Below are 20,591 nucleotides of genomic sequence, written 5' to 3'. Positions count from 1 at the left end.
ATGGCATAGTCTCACAATGGACTCCTCCGGGTATACCTCAACTCAACGGGGTGTCAGAGAGGAGAAATCGGACTCTATTGGATATGGTCCGGTCCATGATGAGCTTCACTGATCTACCGATGTTTCTTTGGAGAGATGCCTTACTTACCGAAGTATATCTACTGAATAGGGTTCCCTCTAAATCCGTTCCTACCACACCGTATGAGATATGGCATGGGAAGAAACTAAGTCTTGGTCATCTCAAGATTTGGGGATGTCCGGCCCACGTCAAAAGACTATAGGCGGACAAACTAGAGGCTAGGACCATAAGTGCTCGTTTTATAGGATATCCTAAAGAGTCATTAGGATACAATTTTTACATCTCAGAGGATCACAATATGGTTGTGAGCCGTCATGCCATCTTCTTGGAAAATCAGTTTATCCTTGACAGAGGCAGTGGGAGGAAAATTGAGCTTGAAGAGAAAGTCTCTGAAAAGCAACGAGTCATGGATCCTATCGAACCCATTAATACAGAGCCAGTACACGATATCCCTCAACCGCCTCGCAGATCTAGTAGGGTCTCCCATCCTCCCGATAGATACTTAGGTGTACTAGAAGAGGATACTGAGGAAATGTTCCTAGTGGGAGATAGGGATCACATACAGGATCCCAAAACCTACAATGAGGCGATATTTGATATCGATTCTGAGAAATGGTTGGAAGCTATGAAATCAGAGTTAGACTCCATGCATTCCAACCAAGTCTGGACCTTAGTAGATCCACCAGAAGGTATTGTACCTATTGGATGCAAATGGATCTACAAAAGGAAGATAGGTTCAGATGGAAAGGTAGAGACCTATAAAGCAAGGCTGGTGGCGAAAGGATATAGTCAACGCGAAGGTATTGACTATCAGGAGACCTTTTCACCTGTAGCCATGCTGGAATCCATTCGAACATTGCTTGCCATTGCAGCATTTCATGATTATGAAATCTGGCAGATGGATGTGAAAACTGCTTTCCTAAATGGATATCTTGAAGAAGATATCTATATGGAACAGCCTCTGGGTTTCACTTCCAATGATGGAGATCACAAGGTCTGTAAGCTGCAAAGATCTATTTATGGACTAAAACAAGCATCTCGAAGTTGGAACACTCGTTTCGATGATGCAATCAAAATGTTTGATTTCATCAAAAATGAAGAGGAACCATGTGTTTACAAAAAGGTTAGTGGGAGCACTGTCGTATTTCTCGTACTGTACGTGGACGACATCCTCCTGATAGGGAATGATATTCCCATGCTAACCTCGGTCAAGGTCTGGTTGTCAAAAGAATTCTCCATGAAAGACCTTGGGGAAGCATCCTATATTTTGAGAATTAAGGTCTATAGAGATAGATCTAAAAGGATGCTTGTCCTATCACAGAAGATGTACATAGAGGAAGTGCTGAAAAGGTTCAGCATGGAAAACTCTAAAAGGGGTCTCTTACCCCTAAGACATGGAATTCATCTCTCTAAGAAGATGTGCCCCAACACATCTGAAGAGATTCAACGCATGAGCAAGATCCCTTATGCATCGGCAATAGGGAGCCTCATGTATGCAATGCTATGTACACGATCTGATATAGCTCTTGCTGTGAGTGTCACAAGCAGATATCAGTCGAATCCAGGTGAAGAACACTGGACAGCTGTAAAGAATATTCTTAAGTACTTGAGAAGAACTAAAGATTTATTCTTAATCTTTGGAGGATCATCAGAGTTAAAGGTAGAAGGGTACACAGATTCAGACTTCATGACTGATGTCGATGATAGGAAGTCAACATCTGGATATGTGTTCTTGTGCAATGGTGGTACGGTGAATTGGAAGAGTTCTAAACAACCGATCATTGCTGATTCTACTATGGAAGTTGAATACATCGCCGCCTCTGAAGCTGCTAAGGAAGGCTTCTGGTTCAAGAAATTTATTGCGGAATTGGATGTAATGTCATTAGATGCCATAACACTCTACTGCGATAATAATGGCGCCATAGCTCTTGCTAAGGAGCCAAGGTCTCATCAGAAGTCCAAGCACATAGAGCGGCGCTTCCACCTCATACGCGACTATGTTGAGAAGAAGTATGTCGAAGTGCAGAGAGTAGACTCCGCGGATAACGTGGCAAACCCGTTCACTAAACAGCTAAGTCAGCAAAAGACTGAAGCCCACCTTGAGAAGATGGGACTAAGATATATGACTGATTGGCCTTAGTGCAAGTGGGAGATTGTTAGATGTATGCCCTAGAAGCCAATTTTTGGCTGACACATTATTAATTCTGGGATATAATTTGTATTTGACTTTATTATTGAATAAATAAAAGGCATCTTTTTCATTCATATTGTTTATGTGTCTATGAATCGTCCAAGAATTAATAAGATGATGATGCATATTCTTAAGAGTTGAGAATTTGAGCCATGCATCATTGGTGATTAATTTCTGAATGCTCCTGATCGATGGATCATCACGAGGGCGGTGATCGATCCGATGAGATCAGTGCACACATTACTTTTCTTATGGATGGACGAGACTCGAGTCCACAGTGTGGCGACACTGAAGTAATAGTGCAGGTGCTTGTTAAGAACAAGGGTACTGAGCGTGACCAATACAAGAAGTCACTTGGATGTCTATCCACTCGTCAGTGACTTGCTTGATGTTGCAGTAGTGTGACTGGTCCTTTGACCTGCGGTGCTTCGGCCACTCACAGTGAGGTTATTGTAGTTTGACTACACACATACATGGTCTCTAGCCATATGGGTCCATGCAGTGTAGATTGGCTGCAGTAGGTTCACTGTAGGAGTAGGGTATGCACCTATAAGGAATCTATCGACCTTGATAGATAAGGAGAGATCCTATGTGATTTATAAGACTGAGTTCGTAAGACCTCGGCCGGGGCAGATTGCACAGTAGAGAAAGAGTTCTCCGCTCTCGAACTTAAGTCGAATAAATCTTGACATATGACAGACGATGGGGTTTGACGAGTTGTTTATGACCTCCGTCCTGTAGGGATCCACGATAGAAGGACTGTATCACATAATAACTGCACCTAGAGGTTCACCATTTTATTCTCCTGGGTAGCCACTACATGCTGCTAGGTATCACTGGTGGATGGTGGGACTCATAGGGATTGTCTCGATGATCGATAAACCCTAATGAGTTGAGTTGGAATCGTTCCAACCCATTGAAAGAAGTTTTCAATGATATTATGATAGAGATCACAATATATCTCACTACCAGTCAAAATAGAACCTATGGGGTCACACACACTAGAAGTATTGACCGATCCGATGGTTGAAAAGTGATTATGAATCACGAGTAATCAATTCGATTGATAATAAGTTGAAGAAGGAACAATGGAAATTGATTAATTGGACTTAAAACACAAATCCTACTTAGAGTAGGATTCCTAGAGTCCTAATTGGATTAGGACTGGGAATCCTATTTGGAGTAGGACTGGGATTCCTACTTGGAGTAGGATTCCTACAATCCTAATTAGATTAGGATTTTGAATTCATTTTTGGATTCCTACTTAGAATAGGATTCCTAGAAATCCTAATTGGATTAGGACTTCGGATTCAATTAGAGTCCTAATTGGATTAGGACTAAAATTAAATATGTCCTAATTTGGATTAGGGTTTCTTAAGTCACAATTAATTATTAATCTAATGAATCAATAAGACTCCTAATTGGATTAGGATTGAAGAGTTCAATTGAGTCAAAATTGATTTAAGTTCTAATTAGATTAGGACTTACCTAGATTGGATCCAAATTGGTTCACCTTTGGGCTAAGCCTAATTGGATTAGGACTTGACCACATTAGGGCATTGCAAACCCTACTTAATGTGGATTAGGGTTTACCATGAGGAGGGGCATACGCCCCTCCCCTTTCCATGTGGTGAGGGATGAAGAGAGGGGGCCGGCGCCCCCTCTTAGGAAATAACTCTAGGACTCCTAAATTGTAGGAGCCCTAGATGGCTATAAAAAGGGAGCAAAGGGGCCGGCGCCCTAATCAAGTTGAATCCTCTCCCTTCCAAGCCGTGGCCTCCCTCTCCTCCTCCTTGGTTCAGCCGCAAGCAAAGGGAAGAAAAAGGAAGCCATTGGCGGCCTCCTCCTCCTCTCTTCCTCCTTCCAACACAGGGAAAAAGGAAGTAGGCTGCAAGGGCTTTGATTCTTCTTCAAGTTTCATCCTTCTTCTTCCTCCTCCTAAGCACAATCAAGGGTTGATTGAAAGGGAGGAAATCAGCCATCAAAAGAAGTCTTTGCAAGGGAGCTAGCACCCCGGAAAGACAAGAGAGCTTTGATCGGATCTCTGCTTCGTGTGGATACCCGTAGAGGCCGGACACTTGAACGGCTTCAAGCGAACCCTCTTCCTAAAACCACGAACTCAGATTTGCGGTGATCATCTACCCGCACAAGGTGAAGATCTGATCTTCTTAAAGTTATAAAAAGTTTTTAATCCTTACCTATCTACGATCGGTTATCAAACGACGTTCATGCGATGAACGTCGATCCCGCGCATGCCCCTTCCGCTACCATCTAATTTTTATTTTGAAATATCAGCGGCATGGGCGGGTTCCCAATAGGACGAACAGCAAGGATTCAATTAATCCTTTATAAAGCTTCATATCTATACTTTTTTCTTTCTCATCTTTGTCTAGCTTACTAGTGGGATTCATTGGGGTGCCTACTCCCTTATGATTTTCATTCCCAAACTTCTTTAATATTTCCTTTGTATACTTAGTTTGATGAATGAAGAAACCTTATTTAGTTTGTTTGATTTGTAATTCGAGAAAGAAATTTAGTTCTCCCATCAAACTCATCTCGAATTCTCCTTGCATTAAATTAGCAAACTCTTTGCAAAGATTATCATCTGTGGCACCAAAAATTATGTCATCTACATATATTTGTACCACTAGCAGATTTTTGTCTTTTCTTTTGAGAAAAAGTGTTTTATCTACATTTCCTCTACTGAAATCATTATTCAGTAGAAATTTGCTTAGTCGATCATACCAAGCCCTAAGTGCTTGTTTTAATCCATATAATGCCTTATGTAGTCTAAACACATGATTTGACAATTCATGATTTTCAAAATTAGAAGGTTGCTCTACATATACCTCTTCCTCTAGAAAACCGTTTAAGAAGGCACTTTTTACATCCATTTGATACAATTTGAAATCCATGAAATATGCAAAAGCTAGAAGTAATCTAATAGCCTCTAATCTAGCCACGGGAGCAAATGTTTCTTCAAAATCTATCCCTTCTTCTTGATTGTATCCCTTAGCTACAAGTTTAGCTTTATTTCTTATAACTACCCCATTTTCATCTAATTTATTTCTAAAGACCCATTTTGTTCCAATTACAGAGTTATGCTTTGGTCTCTCAGTTAATGTCCATACATTACTTCTTTTGAATTGATTTAATTCTTCTTGCATAGCATTTATACAATTGGTGTCTTTTTCAGCTTCTTCATAAGTCTTAGGTTCTAACTGTGAAACAAAAGTAAGATAATCATTTAAATTTCTAAGAGAGGAATCGAGTTCTTACCCCTTGAGATGGATCACCAATGATTAAGTCTTTAGGGTGTCCATATGCATACCTCCATTCCTTTGCTAAGTCTTGAGATTGTGGTGGCACGCAATCATTTTCCATCTCTTGATTTGGTACGTCATCAAGATTCAAATTTTCAAAGTCAATAATTCCTGCATCATCATCAAGAATACTTTCTCTCCTAGGAGACTCACTATCAGACTCATCAAAAATGATATTAACTGACTCTTCAACTATAAGAGTTCTTTTATTGAATACTCTGTATGCCTTACTAGATGTAGAGTATCCTAAGAAGATACCTTCATCTGACTTGGCATCAAATTTACTTAGATCCTCCTTGCCATTGTTTAAAATGAAACATCTACATCCAAATACTCTAAGATACTTAGCAGTTGGTTTCTTATTCTTCCAAAGTTCATAGGGAGTTTTATTGGTTATTGGTCGTATTAAAACCCGATTTAAAATATGGCAAGCGGTACTTTGGAAGATTTGACTCGCACAACATTGTGCGTGCCATTTATGCCAAGGTCCTATTTTTCCTTTCAACAACCCCATTTTGTTGAGGCGTTCTTGGTGCTGAAAATTGATGTGAGATACCATTTTCATTACAAAATTCTTCAAATTGTTGATTTTCAAATTCAGTTCCATGATCACTTCGAATTGCTATTAAGGTGAGCTTCTTTTCATTTATGATATTTTTATAATATTTAAAGAATGCTGAAAATGCTTCATTCTTATGTGCAAGAAATGAAACCCATGTATACCTTGAAAAATCATCTACTATAACTAGTCCATACTTCTTCCCTCCTAGACTCGCGGTTCTAGTAGGTCCAAATAGATCCATATGTATGAGTTCAAAGGGCCTAGTGGTCGATACTATATTCTTTGATTTGAAGGATAATTTTGTTTACTTTCCTAATGAACATGGTCCACAGATTTTGTCCTTTTCAAAAATCAATTTTGGCACATCTTTTATTAATTCCTTCTTGACTAGTTTTGATATTAAGTCCATACTAGCATGTCCTAGTCTACGATGCCAAAGCCAACTTGTTTCATTTTTCTTTTCTTCATTAGTAATTAAACACAATCCATTTTTCTTGCCTAATTCATGAAGGTTTACCAAGTAAATATTTCTTTGCATTTGACCTATAAGTACAATGCTATTATCTTTAGGATTTGTGATTATACAAACTGAGGCTTCAAATGTGACTTTAAACCCTTTATCACAAAATTGACTTATGCTAAGTAAGTTATGTTTCAAACCATTAACTAATAAGATATTTTCTATAAAGATAGATAGAGTAATGAAAATTTTACCCTTTCCAATGATATATCCTTTTCCATTGTCTCCATAGGTTACTACACTCCACCCTTTTTAGATTCCAAGGTGACAAATTGTTCTACATCATCTGTCATGTATCTTGAACAGCCGCTATCTAGATACCATCGTTTATCCACCTTATTAGCTGCAAGACACCCCTGCAATCAAGATCAAGAATAAGCTTTAGGTACCCAAATTATGTTGGGTCCTTTAGGGTTAGTACTTGATGTTCCTTTTGGAACCCAAACTTTCTTAGATTTAAGCTTATAATTATTACTCAATTTGTTGTAGCTGGACTTTCTATAGTTACATTCATATGCTTTATGTCCTAATTTATTGCAGCAATAACAAGTTATATTTTCATTTTTGGCTTTCACAAATATATTCTTTAAGTATTTTTGTTTCCTATTTGTTTTATATCCTAATCCAGCTTTATCATATACAGCTTTTTGACTATCAAGAATCATATTTAATTTGGTTGAGCTAAGTGTAAACTTGTCTACTAAGGATTTGTATTTTTCAGCGTCTTCTTTTAACTTGACATTTTCAGCAATTAGATTCTTGGTTTCATTTGAGAATCTCCTACTTAATGTTTCATAGTTATTAGATAGTTTCAGCTTATCTTTGATAAGAGATTGATTTTCATCTTTTAGAACTTTATTTTTGTTGATTAGTTTTTTGTGTTCTTCCATGAGTTCTAAAAATGCATCATGTAATTCATTAATAGTAAAATCACATTCAAGTTCAGAATCTACCTCATCGTCATTAGCCATATGGCAGATTTGAGCTGTCTCTTGTTGATCTTCCTCTTCCGAACTTGACGCCTCACTTTCACTCCCTTCAGCCATGAAGTTCTTCTTTTTAAGTTTTCGTGCCATCCACTTCAATTCCGGACAATCTATCTTGAAATGCCCGGGCTTGTTACACTCATAGCAAATTAGCGTTTCCTTTTCTTTTTTCTTGTCCTTACCCTTTTCTTTGCTTGAACTACCTTTGAAGAAGGGTTTCTTTTTATGAAGTTTCTTCTTTCCTCTCATAAATTTTCTGAATTTTCTTTCAAGCATAGCCATTCCTTCTTCATCAAATTCCTCATCATCATCAAATTCTTCCTATTCAGTTTTCTATTTTGGAGTGGTAGTCTTTAATGCAATGGTCTTTCTTTTCTTGACTTCATCTTCTGAATTTTGCCTCATGGTCAACTCATGGGTCATGAGTGATCCTAGAAGTTTCTCCAATTGCAGTGTATTGAGGTCCTTTGCTTTCTGAATTGCTGTTACCTTGGCCTCCCAAACTCTTGGTAGAGACCTGAGAATTTTTCGCACCAATTCAGAGTTAGTACAAGACTTTCCTAAACTCTTTAGCCCATTTATGATTTCTGTGAAACGAGTAAACATTTCAGTTATGGACTCAGTGTATTCCATTTTAAACAACTCATACTTATGTACTAATATGTTTATTTTTGACTCCTTAACTTGATTAGTTCCTTCATGTGTGACCTCAAGTTTATCCCAAATTTCTTTTGAGGAGATGCATGTAGATATTCTATTGAATTCAATTACATCTAGTGAACAGTAAAGTACATTAATCGCTTTAGCATTTAGTTGTGCTAGTCTTCTATCACTTTCATTCCAATTCATTTCTGGTTTGGGTATGATAGTGCCCTCTACACTAATTGTGGGTGTGTGAGGTCCTCTAGTTATAACATACCACAATTCATAGTCTAGAGCTTGAATGAATATCCTCATCCTAGCTTTCCAGTATGTGTAATTAGTGCCATTAAATAGAGGAGGTCTATTTGTGGATTGCCCCTCACTCATAGAACATTCCATTTGGGTTGTCATGATCTTTGTCTCTTGATTGTGAGATCAACAAATACTATATGAGCACCTCGCCCTGATACCACTTGTTGCCCAAGGTGACAAGCCAAGAGGAGGGGTGAATTGGTTTTTTTATATATTTGCTATCTTACTTTAGTTAATTGATGAGTGAGTGAAATTAGAACAATGCACAATACAAACACACAAGAAGTATGGTGGTTCGGTGCTCTCCTAAGCACCTACGTCCACTCCCCAAGCGATCCCTTGGGAATTCACTATGATCCGTCGGATTATAGTTGGATTTTCCGGGCTCACAATCCAAAAACCTTTACACTTTGGTTTTTCGGGATCACCAATAACCTTTGTTGGTTTACGGGCTCACCAACGAACCTTTATAATTGGTTTTACGGGTTCACCAATAGACCTACACCGTTGGTTTTGCGGGCTCACCAACAAACCTTTACAAGGTGATTAACAAAAGAAAGAAGAAGGTTGAAGCTTCTAGATGAGCAAATATAATAATTATAAGCTACAAAGAAGAGTTTAGAGAATAGTTATCGCTTGATGAGACTTCTCTCTTCTTTGTCAATAATGCTTCACTCTTCGAGGATGGATGGAGCTCTTGATATCTCTTGGAATCTGCTCAACCACTTCCTTTCAACTCTTGAATGAAGCACTTGGATGAAGAAGATTAGGGCACTTGTCTTTCTTGTGTAAGCTTTGATCTTTTTGCAAAAGGATATTCTTCTTTGATGAATAGTATCCCTTTAAATAGTTTTCCTCACCCATTGGACATCCCTCATTGGTCAGATTTCAAAAACTAGCCTTTACTTATTGTTTGGAGGTCAAAAAGTACTTCTGCAGAACTAGCCGTTATGCTTCTTCCCGTGCTTGGGTCGACTCAACTTTTACTGGAGTCGACCCACTTGGGTCGACTCATGCAACATTGGGGTCGACCCTCTCAGGAACCACAGAACCTTGTGTTTCAGCCTTCCTTCACTTGGGTCGACTCAAGGTTGGGTTGGGTCGACTTAAATTTCACTTGGGTCGATCCTCTCAGAGATTCCAGAGAACTGATTTTTGAATGACATAGCCTTTGGGTCGACTCATATTCTGTTGGGGTCGACTCAAGGTTGGGTCGACTCAAGTTCCATTTGGGTCGACCCTCTCAGGGATTCCAGAGACTTGTTTTCTTGAAGCTTAAAGATGGGATCGACTCAACTTTCACTTGGATCGACCTAAGTACTGTTCATCCGTGCCATTTTTGCAGAAGTGTGCCAGATGTTTTCTTGATGTGCCGAGGTCGACTCAATCAAGCTTGGAGTCGACTCAATCTATACTTTGCTGCAAATTAAGGTTAGATTTATCCATATAATCAATGAAATAAACTTTAAACAATTTTGAATATATGTAATGGTGGTGCTACATACTCTAAATAATGAAAATTACTATTGTCCACTTAAGAGTACGTTTCACTTGAAACTTTGCCGAATTGGAATTTAGAATTCACTATCCCTTTCCTATCGCAAATTTTATCTCATTATTAATCATTGTATTAATCATCAAAATACCATTATCATCCTCAATTAGACAAGAAAAGTCCGTTGGTAGATTGTCCCTCAACTAGAGATGAGCCTCTAAGGGATGCCATGGATCTTTTGCTCTTAGATGTCAAGTCCTAGAGTGGCCAATAGAGCACCGTCTTTGATACCAATTGTTGCTTAGATAGCAACCCACGTGGGAGGATGAATTGGATTTCTTTGCAACTTTTATACTTGTTGACAATTAACTAAAGAAAGCAATGAGTATGGAAACAATCTAAAAATCAACTGTAATGAAATAGTGTGTAAGTGAAGGATCGTATGGAAGGAAATCAACACAACAGTAAATAAGAAAACAAAGAGCACAACATAAAGAGGGTAACACAATATAATTTTAGTGGTTCAGAGTCAACTCACTCCAACGTCCACTTCCTATAGCTATCTTCTTGAGAATTTGCACTATAATTCCAATGATTACTACCAGAAAACACGCCTATAGTGATGAAGATTCTCGTCACTATACCGTGTTTCCGGTTACTAATACGGAATTTGTGACTGGAGCTTCCATCACTAAATTGGTTACAAAAACACGTGTCACTAAATTCTCCGTGACGGCGGCGATTTCTGTCACTAAACTCCATGACAGAACCTCCGTCACTAAGCCGTTACAAATCCAAGAATTAAATATTTAAGAAATTACGTATTTTCCGTCACTAACCAGTCACTGAGTTAGTGACGAAGGTAACTTGGTCACTAATTTTGTCACAGACTTCGGTCATAAATTTGGTCACCGATCTATCAGAACCTTTAGTAACAGATTTAGTCGTCACAGACATGGTCACAACTTTTGTCACTAAATTTATCATTAATCTCGTCATTGACCTAGTGATAAGGTTATCGTCACTACTTTGTCACAAACCCTCTGAGTAAAATTAATTTTTATTAGCCAAAATTCTGTCACTAAGTTTATGGCTGCTCGTCACAATACTTGGTAAACATTTCAATAACCAAAATTTGGTCACTATGTTGGGAACCCGCCCATGCCGCAGAAAATTCAAAAAGAAAAATTCAGATGGCAGCGGAATCGGCATAAGCGGGATCGACGTTCATCGCATGAACGTTGTTCAAGAACCGTTCGTAGATGGGTAAGGATTAAAACCTTTTAAAAACTTTAGGAAGATCAGATCTTCACCTTGTGCGGGTAGATGATCACCGCAAACTGATGATCGTGGTTTTGGATGAAGGTTCGCTTGAAGCCGTTCAAGTGCCCGGCCTCTACGGGTATCCACACGAAGCAGGAACCGATCCAAGCTTTCTATCTCCCTGGGGTGCTAGCTCCCTTGCAGAGATAACTTTGATGGCTGATCTCCTCTCTTTCTTTCAACTCTTGAATATGCTTGAGAGGAGGAGGAAGAAGGAGCAACCAAGGAAGAAGATCACTAGGCTTTTCAGCCTTTATCTTTTCCCTGCGTTGGAAGGAAGAAGAGAGGAGGAGGAGGCCACCAATGGCTTCTTCTTTTCTTCCTTTGCTTGCGGCTGAACTAAGAGGAGAGGAGAGGGAGGCGTACGGCTGCAAGGAGAAGGGGATTCATTTTTCTAGGGCGCCGGCCCCCATGCCTCCTTATAAAGCCATCTAGGCCTAGACTAGTTTCCTAAGAGGGGGCGCCGGCCCCCTCTCTTCATGCCGCACCAACCAAAAGGAGAGGGGCTCATGCCCCTCTTACTTGGTTAACCTAATACTCCTCCAAGGAGGATTAGGTGTCCTTCTCATGGTTTAGTCCTAATCTAATTAGGATTAACCAAATCATGAATCAGTTGGGTTCAATCTATACTAGTCCTAATCCAATTAGAACTTGAATGAATCATGACTCAATTGAACTCTTCAATCCTAACCCAATTAGGAGTCATGTTGATCCATTAGATTAATAATTAATTAGGACTTATGAAATTCTAATCCAATTAGGACTTATTTAATTTTAGTCCTAATCCAACTAGGACTCTAATTTGAATCCGAAGTCCTAATCCGATTAGGACTCTAGGAATCCTATTTCAAGTAGGAATCCAATTTTAATTCAAAACTCCTAATCTAATTAGGATTGTAGGAATCCTACTCCAAGTAGGAATCCCAGTCCTACTCCAATTAGGATTTCCAGTCCTAATCCAATTAGGATTCAGAAATTCTACTCCAAGTAGGATTCGTGTTTTAAGTCCAATTAATCAATTCACATTCCTTCTTCAACTTCTTATCAATCGAATTGATTACTCGTGATTCATAATCACTTTTCAACCATCGGATCGGTTAATACTTCTAGTGTGTGTGACCGCATAGGTTCTATTCTGACTGGTAGTGAGATATATTGTGATCTCTTATCACAATATCATTGAAAACTCCTTTCAATGGATTGGAACGATTCCAACTCTACTCATTAGGGTTAATCGATCATCGAGATAATCCCTGTGAGTCCCACCATCCACCAGTGACACCTAGCAGCATGTAGTGGCTACCCAGCAGAATGGAATGATGAACCTCTAGGTGCAGTTATCGTGTGATACAGTCCTACTATCGTGGATCCCTACAGGACGGAGGTCATGGACAACTCGTCAAACTCCATCGCCTGTCATATGTCAAGATTTATTCGACTTAAGTTTGAGAGTGGAAAACTCTTTCTCCACTGTGCATATTGCCCCGGCCGAGGTCTTACGAACTCAGTCTTATAAATCACATAGGATCTCTCCTTATCTATCAAGGTCGATAGATTCCTTATAGGTGCATACCCTACTCCTACAGTGAACCTACTGCAGCCAATCTACACTGCATGGACCCATATGGCTAGAGACCATGTATGTGTGCAGTCAAACTACAATAACCTCACTGTGAGTAGCCGAAGCATCGCAGGTCAAAGGACCAGTCACACTACTGCAACATCAAGCAAGTCACTGACGAGTGGATAGACATCCAAGTGACTTCTTGTATTGGTCACGCTCAGTACCCTTGTTCTCTAACAAGCACCTGCACTATTACTTCAGTGTCCCTACACCGTGGACTCGAGTCTCGTCCATCCATAGGGAAAGTAAGTGTGCACTGATCTCATTGGATCGATCACCGTCCTTGTGATGATCCATCGATCAGGAGCGTTTAGAAATTAATCACTAATGATACATGGCTCAAATTCTCAACTCTTGAGAATATGCATCATCATTTTATTAATTTCTTGGACGATTCATAGACACAATAATAATATGAATGAAAAAGATGCCTTTCATTTATTCAATAATAATAAAGTCAAGTACAAATTATGTCCTAGAATTAATAATGTGTCAGCCAAAATTGGCTTCTAGGGCATACATCTAACACACTGATCACAATCCAATAACCTGGTACATTTGGTACGTTCATTGGCTCATAATAATCATAATAATAGTAATATCATTAATAGCAAAGGCACTCAACATTATGCAAAAGTTATTTAACATGTCATTCAAAATAGGCATCAATATGTCCTAACTCCATCAAAATCAAAGTCTAAAAGTATGTCATAGAAATCAACAGAGATTTCATTTCTCCTAGGAATGCAAAGACCTATCATCTAAGGCAAAAGCAATCATAATGAAGCATGATCAGCAGAACCAAAATCACCATTAAAACTTCCCTGATATGCATGCCTTGGTCCAAAGCCAATCTCTTCTCTCATCTTTTGAAGAACCTCCTCTTGCCCTTTTTTCTTTTCATGCTCAAGAATACCTAGAAGGTCTTCACGCATGTACAGCTCTGGAACTTGACTTGTAGAGGTGGAAGAGGATGACGATTGCCCAATAATTCCAGCGAGATCCTCCAGCGGACTAAAGCCATAGACATGGCCACGAGTTGGGACACTAGTTGCCTTAAACCAGAAGTCATAATCATGTGGTGGAGCATATGAGGGGGAGGCATCACCATATATTTTAGAGTATTCAGCTGAATACTTTGCCTGCCAATTGATTTGAAAAAAGAGAAAAATATTATGGTGGATCAAATAAGAGATAAACATGAGCAAGCTCAATAATATTTATAAATCATAAAAAATTACACTTACCATGACAGCTTCACTTCTTTTATCCACATATCCTCCCATGCCTTGCTTTGTCTTATGCGTTCGATGAAAAGATTCAATTATTGTGGGCTCCCTACCGAACTTTATTTTTTATAAAAGAGAAAAGAAAAAATTCATTAACATATAATGGGCTGATTTGAGATGATTGAACAATAATATGAAAATTATTATAGAAATCTAATTGAATAAAGATGTGTACCAGTCGTTCGTCATGATTGACAAATGCGATTGATCCTCCACAGTGTTTAGAGATGCTACCATTCTTCATGGTGTTTCTATTGTTTTTGTTGGCTTCTGATTTCTTCTTCCATTTTAGAGAAATCCAAATGTCAATTAACTTATTCTAATTTTCTCTAGAGATCCAATTACAGGGTTTATCACAGGCTCTATTTAAATCTCCTTTTGATTCCACAAGCTTTTGGCTCTGACCCTCCCTAATGAGGTTGTCAACCGTCGCTAACAATGCTTATTCCAATCTTGATACATATGATGCAATTGTCTTGGAAGAATTGTGTGTATCTCCTAACAATATATAGGTCGCAAGTAATCAAACTTACTAATTGGCATGTGTAACAAGGGCAAAAGTTAATGATAAGAAATATAAATTAATTACATCACCTCAAACTTATTCCACATTCCAACTTTAGCATATGTAGGGACCTCCCTCCATGATAACCAAGGACCATTGAAAAATTGGCGCATGATAGCAACAGCTTTGTAACTGACCTCATAATCAAGAAACCTGCAATTTAAAAAATATTCATTAGAAAATAAACTAAATACTTTAAATGCAACAAACACATAAATTCAAGTTAGTGATAGAAGAAAGTAATATTTTCATACATTCCTCTTGTGCACCTAACAATCACTTTTCCATTTGCATCAACAAGGGCTTTAAGGGTTGGCTCTCAGCCATTGCTCTATCTTGGATCAACCCCAGGTTTATCATTCATCTGATCCTCATTTATTGTATCCTCATGATTTTGCACTGCACCATTCATCTCATCATTTATTTCTTCATCTGTATCCACCTCTTCATCCTTGTGCTCATCAGGGATGTAGTCATCATCATCATGACATTCCTCGACACACTCAAACAACCTAGGAGGTTGAGGAGGAACTTGAGTAGCAGCCCGAGATTGAGTAGCAGCCAGTATTAAAGCTGCTTTAACATTACCTCTTGATTTTTCTTTTCTCTTGGCCATAGCTGCACAACAATAAAAAGTTATAGTTATTTTCCAATATGAATGTCAACAAATCCAATCAAAGTAAGGCCCTGTTTGGGGGAGCTTTTGGAGGGCCAAAAAGCACTTTTTCGCCCTCCAAAAGTACTTTTAGCTAAAAAATGTTGTTTGGTAAATTTTTTGAAAAGCTGTTTCAGCTTTTGCAGAAAGCTGAAAACAGCTTTTGGGGAAAAGCTCCAATTTGGAGCTTTCTGAAAATGCTGTTTTCAGCTTTTTCGGAAAGCTGTATTTTTGACCAAAATATTCCCATGTAAAAAAAAAATTACTCCCCCAAAACCTCGTCGTACCGCTTGTTCCTATCCCAACCGACCCGCCCCCAAACCCCCCCTCCCCCCACCCTGTTCCTCTCCCAACCCACCTCCCAACCCACCAGCACCCCCACCCCTCCCCCCGCACCGCCGCCGCCGCTGTCGCTGCTGTGCCTCCCTCTCCCCCGCCGCCGCACCCCCTCCCTCTCCCCCGCCGCTGCAGTGCCCCACCGCCGCACCCCCTCCCTCTCCCCCACCGCCGCTGCGGTGCCTCCCTCTCCCCCGCCGCCGCACCCCGTCCCTCTCCCCCGCCGCCGTAGTGCCACACCCCCTCCGGCGCCGTCGGCCACCGAGACTATTGCCGGCCACGGCCCGGCCCCCTCCGGCGGCCGCCGCGGCCTGGCCCCCTTCCGGTGCTACGGAGAAGGGGGCAGAGGAAGGAAGGAGAAGAAGAGAAGAAAAAAAAAAGGAAAAAAAAGAAGAAAAGGAAATAAAATAAAAGAAAAGAAAAGAAAAGAAAAGAATAATGTTGCTGGGGGTTCAAACCGAGAATGATTGGCACAGCGGTGTGAACGGAGTTCCCTTGGAATTGCTTCGGTTGCGCTCCACCTTCCGCCGGGAAACCTGCAAGCAAGCCTCGCACCACCACCGGGGTAGTGGGGGCCCTCCGACGATCAAGTTAGGGAAGATCGAAGGAGAAGGAGAGGTAGCAGGTAAGATGATACTCTGGAAAATCTTGCTTACCCTCCCCCTTCCCCCCAGCCGCATATATACCAGGCTGGGGGGTTCTTTTGGGGATTGGTCATCGTGTGGCACGATGGAGTTGCCACTGACATGGCCGTTACAGGGCGTCGTGGGGCAGCGCTGGGTACGGCTATGGCAGGGCGTAGTGGAGTTCCACTTTGTACGGCTGTTACAGGGGATCGTGAAACAGCGTCGGATACGGCCGTTGCAGGGAGTAGTGGAGCAGGGGGCCGCGGCGTGCCTCAGGGGAACAGTTTGTTGTTGTCAGAGATTGCCGACTCGGGGTCGGATTGCTGGATCAAGGGGCAGCCGACTCGGGGTCGGGCTGCGGAGCCGAAGATATCCGACCCGAGGTCGGATTGCTGGATCAAGGGGCAGCCGTAGTCTTCCCGGGCACGCGTGCCTGTCACGTGGGGCATGGTGGCTAAGTTCCCCTGTAACAGTAGCCCCCCACTTCCGAGCCTGGAACCAGGAGGGGAACGGGTGAAGGGAGTGATGCTTCGAGATTGCCGCCATCCCTCGGAAAGGCGCGCGCGCTTCGAGCTCCCCGCCTTCTTTACGGCGTATGGCGGTTGTCGCTGATCTGGCGGTCTGCGGATTTCGGCGGACATCCTTCCTTAATGGCGTCGATTCGCCTTTGGGGCGCGAACGAACCTTCGGCAGCCAGGCGTCCTCTGGCATCACCGAGGCGTCACCCGCCTTTCTGCCTATTTAGCCGGGGGCCCTCCCCTGTCCGCCTTTCTCTTCACAGACATCCTCGAGTTTCTCCCTTGTGCTGCTGCCGTTGCCGTCGGACTGTTCGTTCGCTCCTCCTTTGGCGCTCTCGGAGCCGTTCTTCCTTCCCTTCCGGTGAGTTGCCCCACTCTGCAATTTAGGGCCCTCCGTACTTTCTCCTTTCGTATTAGTGTACCCCAGTCGTTCCGGTCCCTTCTCCCCTCTTGACCCCGTCCTGACCGTAGATTCACTGGCCGTTAGGGATGGACGAAGTAAGAGCAGACCGCATTCAGTCGGAGCTGGTCCCCGAAGACCTAGATAGGTTCGTGGCCCGGTACCACCTTTCCGAAACCTGCAACGTTACGCTCCCGGGGCCTGAGGAGAGGATGTCCCATCCTCCTCCAGGGAAGGTCGCCATCAATGAGGACATCCTTCGGGCTAGGTTCCGCCTTCCCCTCTCGGACTTAGTCGTGCAGGTGCTTCGAGGTTTAAGAGTGGCGCCGACGCAACTGGTGCCGAACTCATGGCGTACCCTGACGGCCTTCCAGGTTCTCTGCCGCATGCACGAGGTTCCCGCCACCCTGAACGTCTTTTGGGAATGCTATGGCCTGAACGGCCACCCCCGGGACAGAGGGTGGTGGTGTTTTGCGGCGCGGCGAGGGTGCGGCCTCGTCAAGGAGGCTCCTTCCTCCATTCATGGCTGGAAGGAGCGTTTCTTTTTCATCGACGTAGATCCCTCTTGGGGAATCGGGACAACCTGGAAGACGCCGATGAAGTCCCCGATCGGCCTATCGAGGTTGTCGAGGGAGGAGTCCGATGGCGTCGCCGTCTTGAGGGGGTTGGTTGCCGAGGGCCGTCTCCCCCCGGTGGCTAGCCTTATTTCCGAGGATGCCTTGGTGAACGTCGGTCTGAGCTCGGTCCCCGCCGACCGTGAGCCCGCCACCACTTCTTCTTTTTTAGCTCTTTTCTCCTCTTTCCTTTCTTCTTTCCATCGGTTTCTTAGTTTCTAACCATCTCGTCCTTTTTGCAGAAATCGACGACGTCATGCAGTCGGACAAGGCAATGGCTGTTAGTAGGGCGTCCCTACTGGAAGCGGTCCGGAGGAAGAAACGGACTCCTCCGAGCGGGGTCCCACCGGCGAAGAAGCCCCGCCAGCAGGCGACTCCGACGCCGACAGACGGGTTCGGGCCCATCGATCAGGCGGACGCCGCGGGCTCGGACCGACAGTTGACGCCGTATCAGCCCTCCGGTGATGAGACTATCGTTTTTCCGGAGGTGTCATCCGAGCGCGCCCGGGGCGGCCGGGTCGGACGCAGTCGGTCCCCAGCCCGATCTTCGACTCGGTCGGCTTCGGATGATACGAGAAGGGGGGGCACGCCGAGGCCCCGGCCGAGCGGGACCCTGTCGATCTCTGGCGCGGCCCCTGCCCCGCGCACGGTTGGCATGACTCTCTCCCAAGCGATGGGTAAGGGTAAGGCTGCAGAACCACCGTCCGGCTCCGGGGCGAAGTCGGGGTCGGCCTTCACTTTCGCCGGCGCCCGAAACCTCGTCGAGACGGTGCTGCTGGAGAGGGACCGTAGGCAGGTCCGGCAGATGAGCATCCCTGAAGTCGGAGCTGCCAGCTGCGTCTGTCTCATGTCGGTGAGTGTTCTTTTGGTCGCTTTCGTTGTTTATAGGCTCTGTTGATCCCCGTCTGACGCTCTCATTTTTCCTATCTCTTAGCTCGCCCAGTACATGATCCGCCTGGAGGAGAGCCACGAGGAACAGGCGAGGCTTCTGGCGAGGACCGAGAGCCGACTGAAAGCTGTAGAGGAGGGAGGCCAGGCTGCGGCGGGGAGGACGACCAGGGACCTCGAAACGAGGCTCCAGGTGGCCGAAGAGCGGGCACTCGGCTTCGCCGTCCTCGAGAGGCAACTGTTGGATGCTCAGGAGCAACTCAAGGTTGCCTCGGGTCTCGAAAGCGAGATCAGGAAGGCGGAGGAGCGGGCCGAAAAGCAGTCCCGGAAGGCTGCCGACTTCCGGGAGAGGTGGGAGAAGGCCCAGCAGTCGGCCGACAACGCCCGCAACTGAACCCGATCTCTTGAAGCCAAGCTGGCCGAGTTGGAGTCGGCCTTGGAGGGGACTCGTGCGAGCAACCAGGAGCTTCATTTGCGCCTGGAGGAGGCTGAGGCTGCTCGCGTCGCTGCCGAGGCGAGGCACATGGAGGCTCGGGCCGATCTGCTGAGGGTCTCCTCCGAGGCGGACGACCGGATTGTGGCGAAGGTCATGGAAGCGAAAGCTCAGATTACGGAGCGAGCGGAGGCTGCGCTGGCCGAGAAGAGCGCGGAGATCGGGCGTCAGGCGGTACAGGCCTATCGTCAGTCCGCCAAGTTCATCCGTGACATGTCGGACGCGGGGTCCGACTCCTTTGCCTTAGGCTTCGATGAAGGCCTGGCAAGGGTGTCCGCTAAATACCCCGGAATTGACCTGAGTGGGGTCTCCCTCCTCGACTCCCCTCTGATGCCATTGCCTGCCGATTCTCCAACCGTCTCCCCACCCTTCGTGGACGTGCTCGCCGTTCCCGACTCAGGGGTTCCTCCAAACTGACTCTCTGTACTTTTCTTTGTTCTTTTCTTTGTATGTTGGCATTTTGCCATGTTGTATGGGTCTCGGCCCTGATGCAACGAAAGTTAATGCAAACAGAGTGTTTCCTCATTTCACTTTCGTCCTTCCTCTTCTTAACTCTTGGTTGCGTCTCGCCGACTCCTGACTCTTGAAGTTCTTCCGGCGCTAGGCCAGGCATCCGAGGGTTAGGCCTCAGGAAATTCTTCCGGCGCTAGGCCAGGCATCCGAGGGTTAGGCCTCAGGAAATTCTTCCGGCGCTAGGCCAGGCATCCGGGGGTTAGGCCTCAGGAAATTCTTCCGGCGCTAGGCCAGGCATCCGAGGGTTAGGCCTCAGGAAATTCTTCCGGCACTAGGCCAGGCATCCGAGGGTTAGGCCTCAGGAAATTCTTCCGGCGCTAGGCCAGGCATCCGAGGGTTAGGCCCTAGGAAATTCTTCCGGCGCTAGGCCAGGCATCCGAGGGTTAGGCCCCAGGAAATTCTTCCGGCGCTAGGCCAGGCATCCGAGGGTTGGGCCTCAGGAAATTCTTCCGGCGCTAGGCCAGGCATCCGAGGGTTGGGCCTCAGGAAATTCTTCCGGCGCTAGGCCAGGCATCCGAGGGTTAGGCCTCAGGAAATTCTTCCGGCGCTAGGCCAGGCATCCGAGGGTTAGGCCTCAGGAAATTCTTCCAGCGCTAGGCCAGGCATCCGAGGGTTAGGCCTCAGGAAATTCTTCCAG

Source organism: Phoenix dactylifera, unplaced genomic scaffold, assembly GCF_009389715.1.
Source record: "Phoenix dactylifera cultivar Barhee BC4 unplaced genomic scaffold, palm_55x_up_171113_PBpolish2nd_filt_p 000428F, whole genome shotgun sequence".
In the NCBI taxonomy this organism is placed as follows: domain Eukaryota; kingdom Viridiplantae; phylum Streptophyta; class Magnoliopsida; order Arecales; family Arecaceae; genus Phoenix; species Phoenix dactylifera.
The sequence above is the reverse complement of the archived record's forward strand: the minus strand, read 5'-3'. Positions refer to the sequence as shown.